We start from the raw sequence: 9,660 nt of genomic DNA on the forward strand, positions 1-9,660 counted from the left end.
ACAACAATGAGATGGAGTAAACAGGTCATCCACGGAGGAATAAAAAACAATGAAATAACAATAGAATTTAACCTTAAAAATGCATCTTCATTAACATCTAAGAGAAAAGTGATCTCAGAACAATAAATACAAAGTGTCCCCTCACTGACGGACATCAGTTAAGAGAAATACCACCCTGAATTATAAAACTAGTTCATAAATGATAAGATGTGGTTTAAGAACGATGTGGTATAACCTGAAATTTCACAAGAATATCAATTTTTTTTCCTGGGACTTCTGCTTTGTGTTAACATATATCTGTCTGTGCTATTTTTGTATATAATGAATCTTTTTAAGCATCTGAATTTCAGAAGTGGCTGCTGTTTCCTGTGACAGTAGTTGTGAACCCATCTGTAATTCTGCTTCTTAGTTGGTCATTTTATCGCTCTGATAATAATGTTTTAATTAACATCTCGTATTCCTAAACATTATGAAGACTCAGAAATTTGTTCTTCAAACCAGAAGAGAATTATCTACTTCCCAGTATCCAACACGCATTAGGGAATAATAATGTCACATGACTGCGTCAAATTCTGTTTAAAATTTTTTTTGTTAAAGATAAAGATTGATGCAGTGTGCAGATGATGTTTTGCTGAATTGTACACTTGAAACTAATGTCACCCCAATAAATTCAATTAAAAAAAGATAGCAGATTGAAGAAAAGCATTTGTCTCTCTGTCTTATTAAAAATGCCACTACAATTATAATTTAAAATATGGTTTCACAATGACAACAAGAATGGCAGGGGGGCAAATAAGGGATTTCATCCAAAATCTATAGGACAACAGGCTGAAGAATCTCAGAGGGAAGGAGGGAGGGGCGGCAGGAAGAGATTAACCAAAGAACTTATATGCATATATTCATAACCAATGGACACAGACAATTGTGTGGTGAAGGCCTAGGAGGGGGTAAACAGGGTGAAAATTGAGGGACATCTGTAATACTGTCAACAATAGAATAAAAAATAAAGCAAATGGGAAAAGGCAAAAAAAAAAAGCAGTAAAAAATAAAATTACAAGAAAACACAATTTGCATTTTTAGACAAAAGAAAACAATAAAGAGCATAAAAGTTAAAACAGGATAAAAAGTATAAAAGTATATTATTTAAAACACTAAATGTAAATGAAACAATGGTGATATTGGAAGGCACAGGATCAGAATCGGAATTCAACAAGAAACACAAGGAAGACAAAGTGCCACAAAGTTGTTAAAATCAAAGACAGACAAGCTACAGCATGCACACGTCAGCAACACAACAGACGAAAATGAGGCTCATACCCATGTCACAGAAAACTCAAAAGACAAATAACGGGACAAATCTTATGGATATTGAAAAACATTCACCTTGAGTGTTTGAGTATTTACACATAGGCAAAAATGATCATACAGGCTCTGGAGAAATTAGCAAGAAAGACATATTTCTTAATTTTATGTCCTAAAAACAGGGAACACACAATTTTCCCCAATACTTTTGAAACATGTATCAATACATCATAATCTTGGCCACAAAAGAAGTCTCAGAAAGTTATAATTGGTAGAAGCTAAACGGGCATGTGAAAAAAAAGAAAGGCCCAAAGATTTTATGAAAGAAAAGAGAAAACACTCTGCTGAGTAAAAGAGAAAATAAATTTTGCAGCTAGAGGCTATTTTGAAAAAGAGGAAGAAAAACAGGGAAATAGTGTCAAGGGATGGACCAATATTAGAAAACCTCTTTATGTAGTTTATTGCAACAAGCAAAAGCAGAAAAAGCATTTAATTATATCCATAAATTAATTTAAAAGAAATTTGGAAACACCTAGCAGCTATTTTTAGAAAAACTATGTGAAACAGACGGAAGCTGACACAATATCAAGTCTCCCCAAATAGCAAATGCTACAGTAAACACTGAAATGATGAGGAGGCCATTCAGATACAAAAACAGTGGTGCCTGCTGTTACCACAATTTATATATATATGTTTTAGCTAACATAATAGGACAAGAAAATAAATTTATTGGTATAAATATTAAAATAAGATACAACATTGTATGGTATATGATTATATGTGAAGAAACAATAGGGACCTAACTAAATTCTCTGAGTACTAGAAAAAAAAATTTGCTAAGGAGCATGAATAAAACACACACACACAAAAACAGGCACATAAAACTAAGAGGTTTGACTTACAGCAACAAAGATATATACTGAAAAGAAATAAAATAGGACTTCAAACACAGTAGTAAATACACACACATATATTTATAAACATCTAAAAGTTATGAGCCTCTATGAAAATGACTATAATGTCTTACTGAAGAAAATTAAACAAGATCTAAATCAATGGAGATGTAGAAGGTGCCTCCAATCAGGAGATATAGCTATTTGAAAATGTCAATCCTTGTGAAATTATTGCAAAAGTGCACTTGCAATTTGTAATCCCACTGAAACTGGATGAAGTAATTTATAAATTTGTATGACAGACCAAATATCTGAGCCAAGCAAAGAAAAGTATTTAAGAAACGTAAGTAGACAGGGACTTAATAAGTTTAAATGCTAAAAATACAGTAAGATTAAAAGAATGTAGGAAAATACTTTCAGTGCACACGTCCAAGGGTTCATATATCTGATACACAGAACACCAGCCTATTTACAAAATATGACAGACGACCCCAAAGGAAATGCACCTGAACAGTCACTTAGAGGACAGAGAATCAACACGTGCAATAAACAGATGGCTACGGACAAACTGAAACGTCAGCAAGGAACCGTTTCTCCCGCACTAGGCCAGCAAAGCGATTTCACAGGTGGCGGAGTGGCGAGGGGAGCCCAGGGGAGCCCAGGGGAGTCCAGGGGAGCCCGAGGGGAGCCCAAGGGGAGCCCAGGGGAGCCCAGGGGAGCCGGAGAAGCTGACGGTCACTGCGGGTGGGAGCCCGAGTCGCAGGCCCTGGCCCTGGGGAAAGGGAACGTGGTCTCGCCTCTTACAGAACATATAGGAGCAAATATCTGTGGCCTTGGGTTAGGCAGAAAGGCAGCTGTAACATCGAAGGCTTGATCCGTAAGAGAAAAAACCTGATACCTTCGGATAAAAAACACCATTAAGAAAATGAGGTTAACCCCGTCCAGAGGGAGAGAAAAGACAAGATGGCGGCGCAGGGAACCGCTGCACCCGCCGCCTCCCGCAACCGCATCAAAATCACAACTGAAATCCAGAACCACCGTCACTCAGGGCCTCCTGCGATCCGGCTGCACAGAAGCCCTAACACCGGGGGCTGGAGAAGCACCGAGACCGGCAGGAGGGGCGGAGACGTGGGCAGGTCGGAGACGGCCCCGGGCCATACCCGGTGCCCCGGTTTAAAACGGGCGGTGAGGGGCCATCTCGGCGGTGGGGGTTTCCCGGAGGAGGGAGGAGGGAGGAGGGAGGGGTCCCAGCCCCACGGCAGGCCCCAGCCCAGGGCTCCAGGCCGGGAAGAGACGTCCCCACAGCTTCGGGCTGTGAACCCAGCGGGGACTGTCCTGAGGGTCGAGGAGGCTGCGGGAGCCCCAGCAGCTCCTCTAAAGGGCCCGGCGCGGACTCACTCGGACGCTCCCTCTGAGCCCAGCGCCGGGAGCAGCCTGAAAGGACCCGGGACACTCGGGGGGAACTAACCTGCCTGAGATCTGGGTGAGAGGTGGAGGGCAGCTTCCTCCCGGGCAGAAGGGCTGGCGGAGGCCATGGCTCCTGTGGCGAGTCCTCCCCGCACAGCCCGCAGGCAGGCGCCATGTTTGAGTCGCCAGCACCTGACTCACCTTTGGCCCCGCCCCGGGATTCCCTGAGGCCCCGCCCCCCCAACCTGCAGCTCATCCAGGCCATTTCCGGGGGCTTTTCTGTGCAAGTGGCCACTCCAGCCTCATGCTTAGGACTTTCCTAAAATCTCTCAAACAAGCAGCAGCTGCCCCATGCGACTTGATAAGTGGCCCAGGCCTGGCACTAGCGGCAGCTGCACTGGCTCATAGCTGGGCCTCTCCTGGGCACCTCCAAGCCCAGCACAAGCAACAGCCAATTACGATTTGGTGTGTAGCTCATGCTGGGGGGCCCTGGGCAAGCCACTGGCAGAGGCTGACTTTGCACCTCCTGGGAGGCCCCAGAGACAGCGCACCTGGTGGTCAGACTTGACCACGCTGGATTACAACCCTACCACATCCATGAATGACACACTCAAGGGGCGCACTTGGACAGCACCAAAGCCCTGCTGAAGTAAATCCTGCTCCATAGAGGTGTCTCCAGCATAGCAGCTCTTTGGCTGTAGTTGTAGCTGGTCCTCACAGCCGATTGGCCTGCTGGGTCAATTCCTCCCAGTGAGGCCAACAGCAACCAAGGATCAGCTACAACAGGACAGTGCACACAGCCCACACAGGGGAGCACCTAGAAGGCCCAGCTCAGGTGACTGGGGAGGCTGAGCCACTGGACCCTACAGGACACCTACTACAAAAAGCCACTCTACAGATTCCCAGAGACATAGCAGCTCTACCTAATACATAGAAACAAACACCAGAAAGCAGCCAAAATGCAGAGGCAAAGAAACATGTCACAAGGGATAGAACAGAAGAAATCTGTGGAAAAAGAATTAAATGAAATAGATCCAAGCAAGCTAACAGGCACAGAATTCAGAATTTTGTTTATAAGGATGCTCAACCATTATGGTAAGAGCAGTATGAAAATAACTGACAAAAATCAAAGACATAATAAAGTACCAATTTGAAATGAAGGCTACATGAACTGAAATGAAGAATAATTTACAGGGAGTCAACAGTAGAGTAGAGGACGCTGAGAATCAAATCAGCAATTTGGAACATGAAGAAACAAAAAACACCCAACCAGAAGAGCAAAAAGAAAAGGAATCCAGAAATATGAAGATAGTATAAGGAGCCTCTGGGACAACTTCAAGAGGCCCAATGTTCGTAATATTGGGGTGCCAGATGGAGAAGAAAGAGACCAAGAAATTGAAAACCTATTTGAAAAAATAATGAAAGAACACTTCCCTTACAGGTCCAGGAAGCACAGAGGGTCCCAAACAAGAGGACCCCAAAGAGGCCCACAGCAAGATACATCGTCATTATAAACGCCAGAGGTTAAAGACAAAGCAAGAATCTTAAAAGCAGCAAGAGAAAAGCAGTTAGTTACCTAGAAGGAGCACCCATATGACTGTCAGCTGATTTCTCAACAGAAACGTTTCAGGTCAGAAGGGAGTGGCAAGAAATATTCAAAGTGATGAAAAACAAGGAACTACAACCAAGATTGTTCTTCCCAGCAAAGCTATCATTTAGAACTGAAGGTAGATAAAGAGCTTCACAGACAAGGAAAAGCTAAAGGAGTTCATCACCACCAGACCAGCACTACAGGAAATGTTGAAGGGTCTTCTTTAAGAAGAAGCTAATGAACAAAACAATCTGATGTACTGAATAGATCCAGACACATTGACACAGGCAACAGACGATCATATTTCAGAGGAAAGAGGGAAGGGGGGTGGAGGGTAGGACGAGATTAACCAAAGAAGCTATACACATATATGCATAACCCATGGATATGGTCAAGAACGGGGTAAAGGCCTGGGGAAAGAGGGGAGCGTGGTGAAGGGGTCAATTGGCAGGGAAAAATGGGACACCTGTAATACTTTCAACAATAAAGATAAATTTAAAAAAAGAAAATGAGAACATTAGTCACAGACAGAGAATGAGAATCTGGGCTTGGTTAAGGACAAGGAGTTCTGCTGGGAGCAAGGAAGACAGATAAGCTTGTGATGGTCATGCAGGGCTGGAGTGAGGGGCCCCAACACAGTCAGTTTCTCCCTCAGGATACACAGTCAACATTTTCAGGCCAAGAAGCTCAAAACACCGTGTCAGGGGTCTCTGAAAAGCAGAGTAGAAGTATCCGAAGGCTCACCTTTCAGAAATGGCAATGAAATTATGATGAGGTCCAGAGAACTTAGAGAGTTGAAAGCTGTGAAGTCACCTTGTGCTATGAAAGCATATGTCAGTTCTGGACACAGCTAGAGGCTGACTTGACTCAGGCAGAGGGCTCAGGCTTCAGGACAAAGAAACTAACAGAATCAACATTTAAAAAAAAATTAGTAATAACCAGAAACCACAAGGGCTAATAAAAATTAAGTAACTGTCATAGGAGAAAGGTTTGAAACAACCATTATGAACAGAAAGTAAAAAACTAAAGGGATTATTTTCTAGGGATAGGGAAAGCTGCGAAGGCTAAAGTTGCACCAATGGAGGAAAAGTTTTGCTTCCAAATTTAAAAAGAATATGTTTGTGAAGATAGTAGAGAAGAAACTTTCCCTGAAGTAAAGGTAGACTTGAATTTGCCACCTGAAGAAAGTGAGAACTGTGGTTAAAGACAGTGTCCATGGAGCTCACCAGTAACTTCCTTCACCACTTTTATTCGTAATAAAAAGGGTGCATCTATCTTATAAAATCAATGCTATAAGTTTTCACTCTAAATTTGAAAGCTTTAATAAGGTAGACGTCACCATAAAACAGTTAAAAGACAAGGAACTATATTTCTAAAGTTCAGACTTCGTAGCCAACTCTCCCTACCATTGAAGAAAGAACAATCACCCCAACTGATTACATTGGCCAAACATAAACCTGCGGTTGACAGATGAGGCCGTTTAAAAGGCCAATAGACACAGAAACCTGTTCGACTTCCCATGTAATCAGAGCATGCAAATAAACAGGATGCATCTCTTTATCCATCCCCTGTGTGGAGCTGGGGGTGGAGGGATGGTTCCTCAGCTGGTGGGAATTTAGGGCTTCAGCTGCTAGGAAGGCAATTTCGGAGGCTCTACAAACAACTGAATATTAGTCCCCTTTCCCTCAGCCATTTTTTCCTTTTGGTTTTTGACACGAGACAAATACTTGCATAAATGCAAAAACAGAGAAATATATAATTGTTATTATCGCAGTTTGTTGGTAACAATTGAAAACAACAGAAATGGTTTAAATGGAACATAATTTAAAAATAATGGTATATCAATTCTGTGGAGTAATATGCAGCTGTTAAACTGAAGGAAGTAGGTGCATATGTTTATTAACGTGAAAAAGACCTCTAAGAATTTTAATGTTAAGCTTTTTAAAATTTAAAATCCTGCCACGTCCTCTTCCAACCATGTCGCCTGACAAGATCCGGACGTGGAGAGGAAGCTTCAAGGAAGGCGTCTTCTGGGGAGAGGACGTGGCATGTGGGTGGGAGGAATTGGCTTAATGGGAATATCTCCTCCTTGGAGGGGGATTTTGGGCCATAAATCAATAACTAACCTGGGAATGGTAAACAATGTTCTCACTTCTGAAGAAATCCCGATTTCCCCAAGTCCAGTCACTATCACATGTGCCGGATGCTTTAACAAATTGTCATTAGAAGTAGCCAGGAAAACTCCCCCTGGCGCCCCCAAAAAGGAATTTATGGAGGAACTAGAGAAAGCTGAGCTCACACAGCCGCCTATATTCAAGTGCCTCCGCCTATGACTGCAGGATTAGTCGAGGACAGGAAAAAGGCCATTGCCCCTCGCCTGCTGTACAAGGACCACCCTGGGTAGCACATAGAATAAATGGCAGATTGTGGCATCCCCCTGAAGGGGCTAACAGTGGGGAAAGGCCACCAGACCCTCCTCTGCCTTATACAGGTGCTTACGATGAGAACAGTATCAAAACAGTTAATGTAAGTGGAAGGCCTGTTCAGTGTGAGAACTTGCCCTTCATGAAACGCTCGGCAAGGCGGTGGCCACGCCGGTGCTCGCTCCCAAAGAAACGAAAGAAAAGCATTCTTAGCAGTTAATCCATAGCTATGGCAAAAGGCACTCTTTTCTTAGAAGAAAATGGCAAGAAGAATATAATAGCTTATGAATAGGTCCATAGTTAAAATATAACCATAAGAAGTAGTAACCACAGGCAAATATTATATAAAATTTCTGTCCACAAACTAATATATTACTGCTGCAAACAAAGACGCATCTATCACTCTATAGGTCACTGATTTTTCCTTTCTCCTCTATTCTAAAAAATAAGTCAAAATTGTTCCGTTCTGATGAAATTGAAATTTGTATGGTTTAACCTATGAATAATATTTCTTGCTAACCAAAGAAATGTAATCGTAGCCAAAAAAGAAAGTATAAAAGATTATGTTGATTCTCAATAAAGTGGAACAGTGTCACACCACCTCCGAGTCGCGTAGTTTGCTGTCTCCCAGCGCCGACGCCTTGCCCACCTTCGGGACCCCTGACTCCTGCTGCGGCTGGACCGCTGCAAAATCCAGAATGGTGTATACACGATAATCTCATTCATTAAAAAACAAGACAGAAATTATTTACTTGGGAAAATAAGTTATATGTGTAAATGCGGAGAAAGAGACTTAAAACACTATGCCCACAACACTCAACAGGACCAAGCCTGGAAGCTGCAGGGTGTGGGTGGGACGTTCCCCTCTAGTAACATCCCGGCCATTTGAAGTTTTATGACCAAGGACGTAGAATGTATTTGTTTTGAATGTAAAGAACCAAATATTTAACATATTAAGTCGTGTTATTTCTGACCCCTTCCTAGAGAAAAGGAAGGACTTCTGGCCTTTTCCTTGTCGAGTACAACCCGCTGCAGAGCAGGAAGTCAGAGCCCAGGTGGGGCTCAGCCTGCACTGCGCTGGCCTCCCTCCCTCCCTCCTCTTCCTCTCCCCTCCTCTTCCTCCCTCCCTCCTCTTCCTCTCCCCTCCTCTTCCTCCCTCCTCTCCTCTTCCTCCCTCCCCTCCTCTACCTCCTTCCCCTATTCTTCCTCTCCCCTCCTCTTCCTCTCCCCTCCTCTTCCTCTCCCCTCCTGTTCCTCTCCCCGCCTCTTCCTCTCCCCACCTCTTCCTCCCTCCCCTCCTCTTCCTCCCTCCCCTCCTCTTCCTCCCTCTCCTCCTGTTCCTCTCCCCTCCTCTTCCTCTCCCCTCCTCTTCCTCTCCCCTCCTCTTTCTCCCTCCCCGACTCTTCCTCTCCCCGCCTCTTCCTCTCACCTCCTCTTCCTCTCACCTCCTCTTCCTCTCCCCTCCTCTTCCTAATTCCCCTCCTCTTCCTCTCCCCTACTCTTCTTCCCTCCCCTCCTCTTCCTCTCCCCGGCTCTTCCTCTCCCCACCTGTTCCTCTCCCCTCCTCTTCCTCCCTCCCCTCCTCTTCCTCTCCCCTCCTCTTCCTCCCTCCCCCCTCTTCCTCTCCCCTCCTCTTCCTCCCTCCCCATCTCTTCCTCTCCCATCCTCTTCCTTTCCCCTCCTCTACCTCTCCCCTCCTCTTCCTCTCCCCTCCTCTACCTCTCCCCTCCTCTTCCTCTCCGGTCCTCTTCCTCTCCCCTTCTCTTCCTCTCCCCTCCTCTTCCTCCCTCCCCTCCTCTTCCTAACTCCCCTCCTCTTCCTCTCCCCTACTCTTCTTCCCTCCCGTCCTCTTCCTCTCCCCTCCTCTTCCTCTCCCCTCCTCTTGCTCCCTCCCCTCCTCTTACTCTTCCTCTTCCTCTCCCCTCCTCTTCCTCTCCCCTACTCTTCCTCTCCCCTCCTCTTCGTCCCTCCCTTCCTCTTCCTCCCTCCCTTCCTCTTCCTCCCTCCCCTCGTCTTCCTCCCTCCCCTCCTCTTCCTCCCTCCC

Source organism: Miniopterus natalensis, chromosome 8 (genome assembly GCF_054644295.1).
Source record: "Miniopterus natalensis isolate mMinNat1 chromosome 8, mMinNat1.hap1, whole genome shotgun sequence".
Classification (NCBI taxonomy): domain Eukaryota; kingdom Metazoa; phylum Chordata; class Mammalia; order Chiroptera; family Miniopteridae; genus Miniopterus; species Miniopterus natalensis.